The sequence below is a fragment of the Diachasma alloeum genome, unplaced genomic scaffold, assembly GCF_001412515.2.
Source record: "Diachasma alloeum isolate Michigan unplaced genomic scaffold, Dall2.0 Dall_scaffold_00285, whole genome shotgun sequence".
NCBI classification, from domain to species: Eukaryota; Metazoa; Arthropoda; class Insecta; order Hymenoptera; family Braconidae; genus Diachasma; species Diachasma alloeum.
In genome coordinates, this window is record NW_021680424.1 from 194,815 (window position 1) to 205,592 (window position 10,778).

At 38.1% G+C, this 10,778-nt stretch overlaps 1 protein-coding gene across 3 annotated transcripts in view; it reads left to right on the top strand.

The window, feature by feature from the left end:
* Positions 1-10,778, top strand: part of LOC107038586 (opioid-binding protein/cell adhesion molecule homolog) — a 141,074-nt gene that overhangs the window by 63,217 nt on the left and 67,079 nt on the right. The gene's annotated exons all lie outside the window — the stretch shown is intronic.

Consider the following 10,778-nt stretch of genomic DNA (forward strand, 5'->3'; position numbering starts at 1 on the left):
GGGGGGGGGGGGAGAGGAATAAATTTGTGAAAATACCTGAGACCATTGGAATCGGAATTTCCTTATTTCTGGTCTGTGCGGTAAATTTGACACGTGAACGCCCATTGTGAAGCGAGGGTTATATGCGCCATTACAACATGGCATGCGACACTAATGCGAGCTTGCCTCGTGTATACTCATACCTGAATGCAAGTGTGTCTATTCGTGCGGATAAGTGCTTGGGACAGGACGCAATTCAGTTTTTACCATAATCACTTGAATTTTATGTTCGTTGTTGATCCAATGATGGATTAAAACCGATGTATTGAGGGTTTTTTCGATTCTCGAAGGATTTCCACACGGAGAGAATTTTGTTTTTTTGATAAAAATTATCCTATCGTTCTATGAAAGTGTGGCATGAGTCATGGTTTCCACATTTCTATCCCGAGATTTTGTAAAAATTGATATATGATGATCAAATTTTATTCTACGTTAGAGAAATTGAGAAATTCAGGAAAACTCATTAGTTTCCCAAGGAATTCGAGGAAAATCTCTGAAGATCTACGTAATTTTTTGAAGAATTCAAGAAATTTTTTCAGTTTTCTGAGAAATCAATTCATAACCCTCCCCTCATTTTTCAATAATGACAGATTTAATCAGATTATTTTAAAAAGTAAAAAAAATGAATTAATCGAAGATTAAAAATCATTCATCGATGTTTCACTCTTCATTCTCTTAATTCTCTTCAAGTAATTATCAATATTTATAAAATATCTATGAGTATATGAAGTTTAATAAATTCGATTTCTTCATTTTCACAACTAATAAATGAGCCCACACAGCTCTAGTTTTTCAAACGATTAATGGTTGATATTAATTATTTGTATTATTCAAGGAATATTGATTAATTGAAATGTTTAATTGGAGCAAGCAATCAGGAAAGATTGATCCTCAGGCAAATGAAATCTGTATAAAGTCAATGGAATCAGTTCTCAAAATTAAATTCAAACACTTCCTCCAATCAGGCTCTCCCCCCTCCCAGGCACCTCTGAATTACTACCCCAGATTAATTGCACCCAGAGGAGTCTCTTGCCGCCAGTCAAAGCCCTCGGATGTACTCCAAAAGTATTACCGTCTCTCTCTGTCTCTCTCTGCCATTTATGTCCCTCCCCCTCCGGCCCCATCTGAAACCACCGCTTGTATTCTCAAGTGCGAGTGGGCGTGACGATTGCTGGAGGATAAATGTGTCACGTAGGTACCGGCTGAAGTGCCAGATTGGTCAGCGCTTTTTTTGAGATGTCCCAGAGCCGTCTATCAGGGGGCCGGTGGGCATCCTCTAGGCAATCATTATTGACACTCACAAAACAAAGGAAATTCGGAGGGATTTTTTTTTCGTGAAGTACTGCTGAAGTCATTCCCGAATTCCCTCATCAGAATTTTATTGCTTTCTTCGTCAGTCTGGGAAACATTCTAGTGCTTGTCCTTCGGCACTGGAAAATTTTCCTCAACGCGAAATTTTTTTTAACAGCAAACGAAGTATTAGGGGAGGGTGGGGCAAAACGGCCCCCCTTCAATTGTCAATAACTTGTGAATGACATTGTGAAAATTCCCAGTTTCAACTTCATTTTGAAGATAATTTTTCATTCTTCAAAACGAGCTCTAACTCATCCCAATCGGATTATTGAATCGGAAAATATTGACGATTGAAGGGGGGCCGTTTTGCCCCATCCTCCCCTAGTTGACAGACAAACAATTTTTTCTTGACCAAAATTTTCATTTTTTTTTAAATTACTCATTGATAGTTTTGTTATTGCTCTTTTTTGTTAATTCCTGAAGAGGAATTAACAATTTTCCATTTTTCCCTGAATTCTCCTGATTTTTCCGCATTTTCACAGAATAATTGAACTGAAAAATCAACTATTTCACTGATTTCCAGATTAATTGATCGAAAAATCAATGGAATGTTTGATTTTTCAATAACAACATTTCCTGAAATTTCAGTGGAACTTGAACACGATAAAAATTCCCGGAATTGTGTAGAGGAATTAAAATAGTAGAAAAAAAGCATTCGAAAATCTAGTGGCTCTCAGCATGAAAAGGTCATTAATAATTTCATTCATTCCGTCACCCAGACACACGATCCACCTCACATTAAAATTCTTAGCCAAATTTTCTCCTCATAGGGTAAACTGCCCAGTAGATGGACGCGTAAGAAAACCGCCCAGTAGATGGACGTTTGTTTTTTAGCAATTGAAAAAAAAACGATCGAAAAAAAATCGTCACTCAGGGGTTAAGAATCACAACAGTTGGTGAAAATTCAAAGCAGCAATTCACATTTCAGTATTTTTTTGCGCAATTTCCTATCCTAAAGTAGCTCGTCCATCTACTGGATAGCTTACCCTACACAGCAGAAAAATGTTACAATTAAAAAATCTCAAAGAGCATAAAATACATCAGCGTCGGTGCGAGCGAGTTGTGGGAAAAGAAACTGGGGTGGTTTGATGTATATTTGCGGCTTAGTACGGCCCATGAAATTCACCCGCGGGTGGATTTCATCCCCGAACTGGGAAATGTTGCGGGCTAGGCGGTGGAGGGGGGAGGGGGAGGGAGAAACCGATAAAAGGTTCGCGTTGAAGTTAAATAGGTGCATAACGAGGGCATTATGTAAATTCCCCGGCGTTCGCCATCCCTTCGTTGGGTGAATAAAAAAAATTGAGAGGTTGGTCTTTTGTGTATCTTATCACACTCACGCTGGGCCTTCGACTCGGAATATCGCTGAATATCGCACCCCTGGGAGGCTCGGTGGTTTAGAGTGTGCGGAAGGTAGATTGAAAACGATAATATACGCGAAGGGGATTTCAGGGGTCGATTTTTCAGGGATAATTTTGGAGGTTTCTGGAAATGCTGAGGGAGGAATCCTCGTGAAGAATGTGATGAAAATAATTGAGATTTTTTTTTTTTTGATTTTACTTGAAAACAAATCAATTTAGAAATATTTCTTGAAAAATTGAATGTTAATTCAAGTAAATCCAAGTATCACTTACTTCAGCGTCATTGAAATTACATTTCGCACAGAATTATTATTTTTTTAACAATCCTTGTTCATAAATTAGTTATAGAAAATTCTCGTAATATGTAAAACTTGCAATTTTAAAATTATTTCATCAATCTTCCTCCAAAAGTAAACTTCCTAATTTTTTTTCAGTTTTTAAAAATATTTTCTAACGGTTCTAACTGACATTTGGGGTCAATTGAATTTCAACTAAAAATTCCGATGTTCCACTGCAAACGCAAAAAATCGTTTCACTAGAGAAAAAAAAGCCAAAGTATTTACGTCAACATTTCGCTATTTCATTCCCATTTTTTAAATCGTTCCAAGTGCCCAGATTATTCATCTTTGATGATCCACAGTAGAAAAAGATTGAATAACGCTGGAAGAAACCTTTTATTTTCCATCGTTATCCTCATTGAGTGAACTTCACAAAAATTTCCATTTCAAATGTAAAATCCTCGACCCAAATTCCCATTCAATCCCCGGGGGCAAAAAAATTGGTATTTAAATGTCCGTTAAATGCTAATAATCCCGTGAATATTTTTAATGTCAATAATAATGTAGTGGAGAGCCCTAGACATTCCCGTCAATAAACTTCTTTCATAAATTCTCTCGTGTTTTCCATGTTGTCTCACGGGTGTTATACAGTCCTCAGTGATAATGATCAACGGTGACGTTTCGCCTATAATCGTTTCTTCGAAAAAGGAATGGGGAAAAAACAACACAATAACGGTGGTGAAATAAAAGTAAAAATATGGGTACATTAAAACGAGAGGGGTTGAATGGCCCGTGGCACCTTCACGATCGCAATATATTGCAATATGATATTATGCACCACTCGGCCCCCACGAGTATGACAGGGTATTATCCCCACGCAGTTGCGAGATTTCCATATTGCGGCCAACGTAACATTACGCCAAATCGACCGCGTAATTATGAATTCTGGATTAAGGGAGACGCAGTGACCCACGTGGCCATGCAAACAAGTCAATCCTTTTTGTCTTTGGTATTATTTTTTTGCTTTGTAAACGTTCGTATTTAGTCATTGGTATTTAAGCTTAAATAGGAGAAAAAGTGCGAGATTAATTGTGAATTTCACTTCCTCGGCCCCGGAAAATGCTCTCTGATGTTTACATAATCATTTTACTGTCCACAAACGAAAACATGAAAAATTATTTCTCAACTGCATTCCCACAACGACAAATATTTACATCAATTCTCGAAAAAACAGTTTTTCTATCAATGAAAACGCCCGAAGCACTCCCAACTGAGTTTATACACTACTATAAAAAAAATAACTATTCCACTTGTATCCTTTCTTTTCTGATCTTTGAACCTGGCCAATGTTTTATGAACGACGGAAGGGAAATGCGCGGAGAAATTACATTTCCTAGAAAAATATACTACCACTAACAAACCCATCACGAAACACGTTGTTTACGAGATCTCGGAGAAAGCTTCGGGTCCCTTGGAAAAAAAGAGGAGAAACAAAATTACAGAAATAAGTAAGAAGAAATAAAAAATTGCTGTAGTTCGTGCACGCCTGCAATGATATGAAAAAAGGAGAACGTCAGCAACGACATTGCTGAAGGAAGAGTTTTAAAGGGTGGGGGACGGGCTCAGAATGGAGGAACATTGAGCGCATGTTTTTTTTCCAGTACCAAGTTGGGGTTTACGAGACTTAATATCAGTGTTTCGACGATAATTTCCTCGAAAATCTAAGGAAAAGAGGTAAAGAACCGAGTCGAGTGTGTGTCGATAAGGGCATAATCTCACTGCCGGGAGTTCGTCGCATGCCACGGCTAATAGCGATTGTCGCACGATAAAAAATAGTGTGAAATCCGCAGGTTGGACGAACAGTTGAACTCATAATTTTTTGGGCTCAGCATTATCTGAAAGAGTCGAGATAATACAAATTGTAGCACGTTCTGCAGTAGAAACTTTAGTTGAAAAAATTTCTGGCGGTCGCAACGGTTCTGCAGCGGTTGTAGAGTTGTCATGAGTTTGTCCATGTCTGGGGCAATTATTCAAGATGATGGCAGTGTTTTCAGGAAGAACAAACGATTCCTTAGGAGGAACAATCAAAACAAAGTCTTTTTATATCTTAAAGAAGGGCTACATGAGGATGAAAAAAATTTCTGGCGGCCGCAACGGTTCAGTAGCGGTCGTAGAATTTTCATGAGTTTGTCCATGTCTGGGGCAATTATTCAAGACGATGACAGTGTGTTCGGGACGAACAAACGATTCCTTAGAAGGAACAATCGAATTTCTGGCGGTCGCAACGGTTCAGTAGCGGTTGTAGCGTTGTCATGAATTATTCTATGTCTGGGGCAATTATTCAAGATGATGGCAGTGTTTTCAGGACAAACAAACGATTTCTTAGGAGAAACAATCAAAACAAAGTCTTTTTATATCTAAAAGGAGGTACATGAAGATGAAAAAAATTTCTGGCGATGGCAGCGGTTCTGTGGCGGTCGTACAATTGTCCTCAAATTTTTCTTAACGTTGAGTCATGCCGGTCTCATTTGATAATAAACCGTCAGGTACAATATCTTCAGCAATTCGTAATAATTCATAAATTTTCTAAGAGATTCTCACCCGAATAAGACGAAAATTTTCCCAACATTGTCATTGAGAAATGGCCCGTCTTGGCTCACAAAATACAACGCTGTCGGTTTCTCCTCTCCTCGATTCGCACGCGTCGATCCGGAAATTCATTTTCAACTATAATTCATCCCCCACCTTCAAACACGTGGTCTCATTCATAATTCACTATTTGCTGCCGCAGTGATATTCCTACTAATTGAACATTTGACACTTTGATTAATTATCACGATTACAACGGTGATCCAGAAAATATGAGAGTCATGTCTTTTATTTATGGGGATGAGGTGGGAATATAATCAAATAATTTAATAAAACTGTCTCCGGGTATTTTTCATCCCAGAGAATCCGTTATTAGCGGTTAGTCCATCAACGAAAATTGGTAAAAATTAATTTGGCTGCTGAATAATTGTTCCCATGATTGATTCGATGCTCATTTTTTCTCGAGACATTGTGAAATTAATTATTTTCACTTCAAATTTATTATTAGAATATTTCGAACCTGATCGAGTGAAATAGCTCACCCTGTTGAGTTATTCAGGAAAAACGTCTTCGGCTATTCAAAGATGAGGTGGTCACTTAATTCTGGAAAATTTCTTTCAACTTTCATTTGATAATTCAAGAACTTCGAAGGGAAAATTATGAAAAAATAAAGTACGCAAAAATTATTCACTGAGTATTCTCTTGGCGCTCCTCTGAATCATCAAAGAGCTCTAAATGAGAGGAAAGACGAGTGTGAAATTTATATACGTATTCACCCATCCCCTCAAGCAAGGGCGCTCATCCTCAACTCGACCCTTCGAAAACTCAAAGGCAGAAGAGAAATGTACAGAAGTATAAATTCTATTATGCTCATTCAAAAGAGACCTCTTTGTCCTATATACTCCATTGTCCCCATTGTAGAATTTATATGCATGCCCCCTGGAAGATATTTTCCTTCAAAGGATCTTTCATGTTGATTCCCGATGTACTACAGCTACGGGTGTCTTGCATCCAACTGTTTCCAATCAATCCATTTAGTTTTGTCTTACTTTTATGGGTTTCTGGATTTTATTACAGGATTTTTTGAAGTTGATATTGAGTTCCTTCGAGTGCAGGTCATTGCTTACATTGGAACGGAGTCCGCGTTTTTTAATGCAAAGCAGCTGAAATTATCGGAGCGAAAATTCTTGTCTTGAAGCGGTCGCAGAAAATTTTCTGGCGGTCGCAGCGGTTTTGCAGCGGTCGTTGAGTTTTCGTAAATTTTTCTACATGTCTGGGAATGACAAAGCAAGACATGGTCTTGAAGCGGTATTAAAATGCAAAAATTTTCTGGCGGTCGCACCGGTTTTGCAGCGGTCGTAGAGTTTTCATGAATTTTTCTACACGCCTGAAAAAGACGCCGAAAGAAATAGTCTTAAGGCGTTTTTAGAGTGGAAAATTTTTCTGGCGGTGGCAACGGTTTCGCAGCGGTCGTCGATTTTTCATGAATTTTTCTACAGGTACAGAAAGAAATCGTCTAGGAGCGGGTTTAGGGTGGAAAAATTTTCTGGCGGTTGCACCGATTTTGCAGCGATTGTAGAGTTATGATATCCTCCCACACTTATGTGAAGGAAGTAGACAGAAAAACTTGAAATCATAGCGCAAGGATTCCGCGAGCGGTCGTGCAGCAATTTTTTTTTTATTCCAGCAAAATTTTTCCTGCTGTCTGTGAAATTAATTCGTGCCATTAATTCCATTCAAGCATCTATTCCCCACGCATTCAATCAATCCCTCCACCTTTAATTATTCCACAACCGTTGAGAATTAATTCCAGTGTAATTAAATCAGAACATCCTTCAGTCATCACCGATGTAGAAAAAAAAAAGACACTTGACGATTTCCGTGCGGCTTTATCTGTCCTCTATCCCGGACTTGTAGCTGTCCCGCCGCAATCAGTGTCAATCAATAAAAATAATGAAGACACGAGTCATCTTGGACGTTGTGTAACGCAACGCATTGCTCGTTAGTTGCTTTCATTCAATAGGAGACAATTCGTCGTGTACAAATGGCAAGTCCCTTGTTGGTCATTTGGCAGACTCCCCTGACAGCTGATAATGAAAATTTAATGGATCCCACGGAAATTCACTGGACAAAGCACGGAAATATGTTCCAATGCGTCAGGCATCGTTCGTTAACAAGTGATATTGGAGGGAAACAATGTTGAATGTTGGCGACTGAAATTTCTGGCGGAAGAGTCATCGTCAGAGGCCCTTCACTCGATTAACACGAAAGTAATTTAATTTTCAAATGAACAAAAAATGAGTAGAATTTTTTTAAACAAAATACTTGACATGAAATTGTAGTGAAAAATGATCCAGAAATGCTCAAACTTTGTACAGAATAACGGCATCATCCAGATAATCTACACTCGAAATAATGTTCACTCATAAATCCCCGAATAATTTCACCTCTCAGTACCTCTACAGCGAAATAGAACGATGAATACAACCGCAAATCCGTGAAAAAATTTTCCCATTTTCACCGAGAAAAGGCAAACAGGAAATAAATTTCTATGCATTACAGCGTTGAAATGAGTTATAGCAACAATAATAAGGCTTTTTTTTCGCTCGTTGTAGTACCCTACGTATGCAAATTAAAATGGCCGTGTGAATCGAGACGGTTGGGTAGGTGGAGCCACCTGTATTTTCCAGCTCGACGGCTAGTACTGGTTGGGTACCATCCACTTCATCATTTAGGACCATCTCCCCGGTGGATTTTGCCCCCACAGCGCCACGCTTGGCTAACCGAATCGCCGCTCAGGGGAAAAGAAAACTTTAAACTCGGTGATGGGGTGGAAAATGCATCGTTCTGCGGGTCTAACGGCATTTCTTTCTTCGGGGATGTCGGGCGGAACGGATTTAGGGGGGTTTGGTTGATGAGGCGGTTTGGGGGGATTATTGTGGGGAGGAAGGAAAAATATAGTTGCATTGAGTATATTTGATACCAATATCAAGTACATTGTTGGAAAAAAAATGAAATTTCTTGGACAGTTGACTACCAATTTTCAGGACAGTGACATGAATGCGATTTGGGGGAAAAAAATCATGAAATTTGAGGCTTTGTTGAAAATTCTGTGAAATTCCAGAATTTTAAACAGCATAACGATGAGAATTCCTTAATTTATTTGAATATATGACAATATATGACTTATATTTAGACCCTGACCCCAATGTTTTGACCCTCATTTTTTAACCTCCACTTTTTGACCCTTATATTCTGACACTCAGTGCCTGACCCTTATATTACACTTGAGAGGTCTTGCTACAGCCCGGCCTGATACAAAGGAATCATCTTCGAATTGAAATGCCCATCCCCCAATTGAATATAAAATATGCTTGAATAAAAAAAAATTGTTCTGGAATATTCAAGACTTTTTGGGAAAATCTAAGGAATTCAGTGGCTTTCTACAACATCAGGGAAAATTTTCGCATTCGCAGCTTTTATTTTTTTTTTATATAGAAGCAAATATTTGCAGTTGGTTGAGTGAATTCATGTCTTTGCAATTTGCCAGTGGTAATTTTCCTCGCTTTTGAGCTACAACACACTCATCAAGATCGGGTGTGGTTGACCATTAAACGTATCCAGTGGTGGTTGACAAGTTCTGATTAAACTCTCTTAATGCAGCCCCTGGACTTGGCGACTTCACGGGGACAACTCTCTCCTCGATCCCGTGGTACACTCGTGTTTTCATACACAACCACAAAAGGTTGTTAACTTTAATTGTGACGTGTACATACCCGAAGCACTGGACTTCTGTAATAGGGGCAAAGGGGATCGTTAAAGTTATTAAAGTCAAAATACTCGGAATTCACACGCGAGTCCGGTATGAACTTTCAGAGGTGGAGTAATCTGAATATTTCGAATAATATCTTCATAAAGAAAATTATTGCGTATCGCATTATTTTTCGGGTCTTCTTACATACGAATTTCTTCAACAATGAAAAAAAATCGACATTTTTTATTCTCCAATTTTTTTTATGAGGAAATTATTAAAATAATTTTTATTTATTCAATTACAAAAAAAATGAAACAATTTATAAAGTTTTACTCCGAATTTAGACATGAATTCATAAATAGAGTTTATAAATTCATGTCTAAATTTCAATTTTTCGTGAGGAAATTATTCGAATTAGTTATTTTGAATTAAAAAAATTCAGTACCCGAGAAATTCCACTATTTTATGATTTTGTTTATTTAAAGAAAATTCATCAAACGACTCCCACTTCCTCCGCCATTAACGGACACAGCAGCAATTTTAATTGGAAATTAAAATTAATATTAAAATTTTTTAAATGAAAAAAAAAAAAAACAATTTGAAAATAAAATTTTTCAACAAAAATTTGCAGGAATGGGGTAATGAAGTAAAAAATAATTTGATGTTTGAAATGATAATTACCCAATACTTTTTAAATTACAATAAATTTTTAAAGTTCACCTCCGAATTTAGACAGAAAGTCCTGAATAATTGGATAAATAAAAAAGGGAAAAAAATCAGGAAATATTCGCGTTTCGCAAACTCATCCGGGAGAAATAAATTCCCTTAACAATTTCCCGAGGAACTCTCCCATTATCTTCAATGCCACAACTGAAGATCCCTCACCGCAGTCGTAAAAAAAATCATAAAAATTCAAATATTCCCTTAACTTTAAAACCGACCATTTTCCCCTGGTCTTTTCACCATTTACGTTATTTCTCTTTCACTGAACCATTGTCCGTTGAGTCACGAACCATAATACGACATACACAACGCTTCTACGACGGCTGAGGGCAGCCACTCCATCTCACTCTGTGCCAATACCAAATTTTCGTACACACGTCCTCTCTAAATGCAGATGAAGGTACCACTGGCTTTTCGAGCGCTAGATTTAAATCACCAACTATGCAAAATGTAACGCGTATGTATAACACGGTGGGGTTTCATGGATAAACCCGTAAATCGCGGTGTAGAAATACCGAGTGACCTCGCCGTGTGATGCAACGAGTAATTTTGACCGATAAAAAAGCGGAAAAAAAATAGAAAAAAATATTGCGGGGGGGTATAACTGGGTTTTAAGGGGGTGGGGGTGCGGGTGGCGGTTTTTACGATCCAAGAGTGACCACGGACTCTCATTAGAGCGGGGGG